We start from the raw sequence: 7,621 nt of genomic DNA, 5'->3' as shown, positions 1-7,621 counted from the left end.
GTCCCTACTTTGTCCTCTCAACTTCCTCAATTCCCTCTCTGCAAGGTCTGTATGATAAATGGGTAATACTCAGCTCTTTCTATATGTTCTTATATTTCATTCAAAATCGCTCACACCCCTGAGCTTGTGGGTTCGATTCCATGGAGTTTCAGGGGTTTCCTCTGAGTACTCCAGTTTCCTCCTCATGTCCAAAATCATCTGTTGTAGACTGACTGGCATCTTTAAATTGTTCATATTGTATGAAGGGTGTATAAAGGGTGTATGTGTGTGTGTGTGTGTTTGTGATAGGCTGTCAGCCTGTCCATAGTGTCCTCTGCCTTATACCCGAGTCCCAGGTTGACTGTGGTTCTGTGTAGAAGAGCCACAGAATATGAAAGTTTGGATGCTTTATAAATAATTTTTATAAACCCTAATTATGCATAAGTGCTATTAATTAATTAAAGAGAATAAAAGCAGGGCAGGGCAGACAGTGTTGGAGGATTACAAGTTCAAATCTCTGGCCAGGAAATATGTGACGCTTGAGACAGACAGACAGACAGACAGACAGACAGACAGACAGACCGAAAGATAGATAGATAGATAGATAGATAGATAGATAGATAGATAGATAGATAGATAGATAGATAGATAGATAGATAGATAGATAGATAGACATTTTCTATGAGGCCATGTTACAGTGATAGGTTTTACAGTGAAGTTTAATTCCAACAATTTTTTTGTTATGAAATATATACATATATATATATATATATATATGAGTGGTGATTGGATGATGATTGGCTTGAATTGGTGACCCTGAACAGGAAGCATCCGAAAGACAACAACAACAACATCCATAAGCCATGACTGTAGTAGAGTTTGCCACATAATGCTGAATAATGACACACTGAAATGATTTATTATTATTATTTTTGATATGTGAAATTTGATGTATGCTCATGCAGCACCCTTATTACATTACAAATACTTCTAAGCACAAGTCATTTGATGAACTTTATCAATGCAGACAGCATGACTAGAAAATCTAGCAAAGCAAATGATTGTTACCTACCATTTACCAGCACCACAAACCAGTCGTAAAAAGTAATTTAATTTCAAAATGGAAAAACACTAAAAGCCCTGTGGGCAACAACTTCCATTTCAGAGCAGATCGGTGGTTGTGACAGTATTTTAATATCAGGGACAGGAATTTCATTTAAGCTCTGGGAAACACACTCACATCACAGCCAGATGCCAAGTACACAGCAATGAGTGAAGCTGCTAGACACGAAAATAACGAGCTGTTATTAGCCATAAATCAGATAATGGAAAACAAAGGCACTTTTATGAAGCAGGGTGGGAAATATCTGACTGCAGGTTAGAGATAGAGAAAAAAATAAACTAGGTGGGGAAAAAAGTGCTTAATAGGGGAGGTTACCATCCTCAGACAAATCATTTAGCTCCATAAATGAATAAAAATTATTTTATTATGGGAAAAAAATTGCCCTACGATGGACTGGCGGTCTGTCCAGGGTGTACCCCTACCTTTTGCCCAATGTGTGCTGGGATAGGCTCCAGCAGGCTTACAACGCTCTGACACTGGAGACTCCTTCCAAAAACACTATATAAATGCAAATTGTGTACTGTATCAGTTCCTACTGCATCTGATTCAGTACCTACTGCTTGTCTGTCGATTCATACATATTAATATTTACATTTATGGTATTTGGCAGATGAGCTGAGAGACTTACATTTATCTCATTTATACTGAGCAGGTGAGGGTTAAGGGCTTTGCTCAAGGGCCCGGCAATGGCAGCTTAGAAATGGTGGGATTTGAATTCATGGCCTCTCAATTAGTTGTCCAACATCTTACCGGTATATTAATATATTTTTAAAAAATTTTTCTTCTTGTTTAAACCTTCAACAATTGACTCAGGAATTGCTAAACAAGTACGGTTTAATCACAAAGTAATAACGATAGCTCAGCTTTTTTGGCCATTTTTGATTCTGATAGCTCTTTCGCACCAATCCTGTTGCATTATGCGATAGCGCTGAGTACGCTGGATCCACGCTTCAGTAGACCATCTGGGAATTTCTCACCCACTGATTTATAAATACTGAGAATTCGGACATCTTACTCCTCTGGTGTGCCGCTTTTTTGCCTGTTGTACATGCAGGATGCAGCCAGTGCAGAACATTCACAATTCGATAAAAACTATTGTTAAAGTGCACTTCTTTGCAACAAACGTCTACACCTAGAAGGAGACTAGGCATTTAGCATACACGTTTAGAGAAATAATCATTCAAATGTGACGATCAGACACTCGGTTGACGATGCAGATCAGAACTGCGAGCCGGATCGGATGATACTTACATGTCTGAAATGTGTGCACAGCATAAAAAGAAGCTTAAAGATGATCTAAGACTGGCTAGGTGCTTTATTCTCTTATGTGTTTCCCTGGTGAAAGATATTTTTAATAATAAATGTCTTACAGCTAACCTTGAGGTGGGATCCTGCTTCATCCCAGCTCGAGTCATGGTTATCATTCCTTTCAAAAACACACTGATAAGGCTTTGTCATCACTCACGTCTCAACTATTTGCCAGACAGGGCCTATATTGCTGCAGAGACATACACCCACACACACACACACCCTCACACACAGAAAGCTGTGAGCTCTGAGCTGTACTGTACCTCCCAGAGCTATTAAATCCTGACAGTATACAGCATCGTATGCTGTCCATCTTCAGTGTGTTATGGGAAACTCATGGGGCTGATGTAAAGAGACTAGCTGTAGTTTTAATAGCTTTTCACACCACGCCTTCACGTCAAGAAGCTACATCTGACCTGTATCACTACCTGGAAGGACACTATAGAAGCTGTGGGATATTAAATTCTCAAACCCGGTCAGTCAGAATGCAAATTACATCCTGCAGTAGATTTTTAAACACCTCTACATTTCTCTATAAGCATACATTTGGGACGTTTTAGCATCAGGCAGCTTCATGGAGGATGTTAAATTCCTCACAAATCTAAGGTCCTGACAGCAAGAATGAGACTTAATACCGTTACTGTAAACTATCCGCTGCAACAGACACTTTGAATTTGCAGCTAGTGATTAGCATTCAGTTAGTTTCTGTCGTGAGCTACGGTGTTAGCAAACAATTGAGAGATTAGCTATAAAGCTTTTAGCCTAATGCTGCATTCTTCATGACACTAATTTACTAAAATCAGTGTGTGAATGAGAAATAAAAGATTTCTTTCACGAATCTTTCTTGTAGTCAAATTTTTAGCTAGTTTTATTTACTTTCCTGATTTGGTTTCTCAAAAACGATGACATATTTTCTGTGTCTTTAAGCCACCATGATGTACACATGAGGTACAGATGTGAGCATCAGAAACGTTTACTTCATGGAAGTAAATCCAGCAGGGAGACACTGAGATTTTATATCTAATCGACAGTGAAGGAGCTGATTTTGGAATGTGTTAGTGAGTTTATCGACCACTGTCATCGACCAAAATTTATTACGCCTACATTAAAAACATATGGCATAGCAATAAGTGGCTGCATCGGTGAATATTCTCATATGATTATACGGTTGGACGCTAATTCAAAACAAAGATTTATCCTATGATATTCACTTTCTAGTTTGAGGATGCTGTTAGTGATCTATATTATCAATACCTTGTCACAGATTCCCTTCCCACAGTACTGTCTCTGTCCCTGTCATTATTTTCTTTAGGTATTGTGTACATCAGAGTATATAAAGTCTATCTATCTATCTATCTATCTATCTATCTATCTATCTATCTATCTATCTATCTATCTATCTATCTATCTATCTATCTATCTATCTATCTATCTATCTATCTATCTATCTATCTATCTATCTGTTCTGGGGTTATACCATGTTGTGTCTTAAGGTGTGAGTGTGATATAGTGAAAACTCCAACAAAAACCCCAAATGATGCACATATTTAACTAAAAACATGGTTTCACAAGATCATACCACTAAACACACAGGTCTAATCGGAATTCTGTCCATCACATGTGTGCGATCCAACTGGATTTCCACCAGACCCGCAACTTTCATCTTGCCATATTGTCGTTTCTAGTTCAACCAAGATACTTGATCCACCCAGCAAACGCAGGTCCATGGATAGGTTCTGGTTTCAATACGTTTGATCAGGACTGTTTTTATAAGACTTCTCTCAGATCTGTTTGCCGAGTCCTGGGAGTATTATACACCCGGTGATAACCCTGCGATTCACCACGGTACATCATAGTACGCAAGCCTCTTCAGTCGGGTCGAGGTTTCAGTTCTGAATGCCATTGACATAAGCTTTGACATATTATTCCTCTAGGTAATTTTGCTTGATTCGCGATTGTAACTTTTATTCATCACTGCACGGACACCCAAGATCGACATGATGAAGATTAGTACACTAGGCTCCTTTTGGAATACACAATTGCCAAGATTGCAGCCTTTTCTTTTCTTTTACAGCGTATACAGTTCTGTGTAAGGTCATAGCAGAAGGTGAGAAAGGCAGTGCTGATACTCATTCTAGTTGAGCGGCATTATGAGAAAAAAAAAAAAAAGAGTCAATGGATGGAATAAACAAGGAGACCATGAAAGGATAGAGATGCAGTAGGGAAACTGAAGTAGAGTGTGGAAAAAAATAAAAAAAATACATACAGGAAATAAGACTTGTTTTCCAGACTGTTTCATATTCAGCAGACTACAAAGCTAAATAGCAGCTCGAAAATATTCTTTTGTATAAAAGAAAAACAAGAATATGTGAATTTTTATATTTGAAGTTTCTTACTGACTTTTTCTTCACAACGTGTGAGGAGCGGGGCTGCAGCAAAGCCAAATGTGTTTCTATACTAAGAGGTTGAGTGGGTGTAGAGGAGTCAAAGCTCACCCTCAAGGTCAAGACTCATTTTTATAGAACTCTCAAATGAGTCAGAGCGTGTCATGACATTACTGCTCGAGTGACCTTATGTGACAGTGGAGTGTTACAGTGACAGTCTTAGGTAATGGAGCTGTTTTCATTTTGCCTGTGCAGACTGGAAAAAAAAACAAAAAAAAAAAAACGCCATCACACCCCATCCTCGGCACATATACACACTCCTCCCACACAGCTTGCACACCTTTCAGGCTGTTTTCGCGCTGATCTATGTCTGGAGAAACTCCTCAAAACGCCTGTGGGGCGTTTTAGTATAAATTATTCCAGTTCGAATAAAGCTTGATGAGGCTGCGATGCGCAGGCCTGGCAAGGACTTAGTAACATGGCAGCCTCTCTGGCTCTCTCTTTCTCTCACTGGCTCATTTTCATGTGAGTCATCACCTTGCAGCAGTACTTTCCACAAAACGGTGTTCTGTTTCTGTAGCTAATGGCCATAGTGTCACTATGAATATACATCATCTGAATCAGGGGGAAAAAAAAAAAAGAAGGGCTTGTAATTCGTTCGCGTCTTTAACATGTTAGTGTCAGAGACCATTTTCTGTCTGTCTATCAGAAACAAATTCTGTCATCTTGAATGAACCGATCCTTTTCATTATGTAATTAGAAAACCTGACCGGTTTAATTAATATCAGAGAGAAAGATGGAGATGAAGTGAATGAGTTAAGATGCCCCATGAATCCTGCATGGATCAGGTCTGACAGATACATCTTATTCAGTGACCATGGGGGATTGGACATCATGTTTCGGTATGTCTCCTGATTTAAGAGGAAACAAATTTGACCCTCAGTAGTAGAACATGAGGTAACATTTTCCTATAAGGTGCACAAATATGCATTCTTTATGCATTGCTAATAATGAATTGATACATCTACTCATCCTTAGGGCATCAGGGAATAATTGTGCTGCATATACTATGAGTCATATATGAATAGAAATGATGCATAAATGCTAATAGTTAAGAAGGCTTATTACACTGCCACAGCATACACGCACACACACACAACATGTTACAGTATAGTGGCCGACCTGTCAGTCATCGTGCATTGTGTGCAGGAGCTCGGCAAATTAACTTTGCATAATAATACAATTAAAATGTACCTAAAAACAGTATTTTCCCTAAATAAAAAAAAAAATGAGATAAGCTAATTGACATGTGAATTATTTGGACATGATGGTGGTGTTTTGAACACTGTGATATTAACTGCTGTGGCTTGGAAAACCCCGCCCCCTTTTTTAGCATCCAGGTAATAAAGAATATTTGTTTAACTTGGATAACATTAGACTGCTAGTTAGTTAACATCAATTAACATAATTTAACTATATTTATCATAGACGAACATTATGATACCTTTTGGCAGAAATCTAACACTTGAATAATATATGAATCAAGGCTAAGAGTCCTGATACTAACCATATGATTAGATATGTGGATGTGGTAGCTTATTGGTTAAGGTGTTGGGATACTGTCCACCAAGCTGGGCCCCTGAGCAAGACCCTTAACTCTTAATTGCTCAGTATTAAACAAAAAATGTGACATCACTCTGGATAAGGGCAGGTGCCAAATGCTGTAAATGAAATGATAAATATGTTCATTTTGACCCCTGCCTTTCACCCTAGGTGTGCTGGGATAGGCTCCAGCAGACCCCCGTGACCCTAATTAGGAATAAGCGGGTATAGACAATGGATGGATGGATGTTGGTTTTGTTTGTTTTGTTTGCTCTCCTGTGTCATAATCATTTCGAGCCATTATTCAGCTGAGCTTTCCAGTTGCCGCTGCCGACAAGCAGCTCCCGACTTTAATATCGTTACTCCCTCCCCTGTTCTCCTGATACGTGAAACGGTATGCGATGCTCATTTGTTAAATGCTAAATGACTAACGGAGAAAATCGATATCTCAAAAGCACGTAATTAAGTATTAATAGTCTGTTAACTTATTCCATTAATTAAGATCCTGACTTGTATTAATAAAGCACATTTACATTGCAGTGTAGGTCAAGCAAAACCTTAGGCTATTTAAGTATTGAATTATTAAGTATTGAAATGAAGTGAACTTTATTGGTGTGATATAAAAAAAAAAACAGGTGTTGGAGAGAAACTCTGAGCCTGATCCGTTCGAACACAAAGTAAAAAAGGGTTGCGCAGGGTTTAATTACAAACTAGTCATTAAGGCGTAAATTACAAGATGCAGATTTACATTTAGAATTGGGTTTGCTGAAAAACAAGCAAACAAATACGTTACATGTTTTTCAACTTAGATTGCAGACTATTTTGGAGTTAACGTTACACTGTTTCCAAAGAGACATTTAATGATGTAAATGAGCTTAATTAATACTGTGAGAGTCATGACAATAATTAATAAAATGAGCCAGCAGCTTCTTCAGATGCAGGTAAACACCTTCAAGGTAACACAAGCAGAGTGAGATTGAGTCATATCTCTGCCTTCCACTTATGGTGCAAACATATTTCATGCTAAATCACATGCTAAGGGTTTATACTGGAGCGGTGGCATATGGTGGAAACATCTGGAAATATCAATCTTGACTGAATTAGAGGAAACTGTAGACAGCCATTTCAGTTAGAAGGAAGGAAGCAATAAAAAAATTGAAATGGGAATGCTGTACTTTCTCACATGATTAGGCCTAGAGTATTCCACCGCCTCACATCACCACAA

The sequence above is a fragment of the Hemibagrus wyckioides genome, linkage group LG12 (assembly GCF_019097595.1).
Source record: "Hemibagrus wyckioides isolate EC202008001 linkage group LG12, SWU_Hwy_1.0, whole genome shotgun sequence".
Taxonomy (NCBI): Eukaryota; Metazoa; Chordata; class Actinopteri; order Siluriformes; family Bagridae; genus Hemibagrus; species Hemibagrus wyckioides.
Note: the sequence above shows the minus strand (reverse complement) of the source record.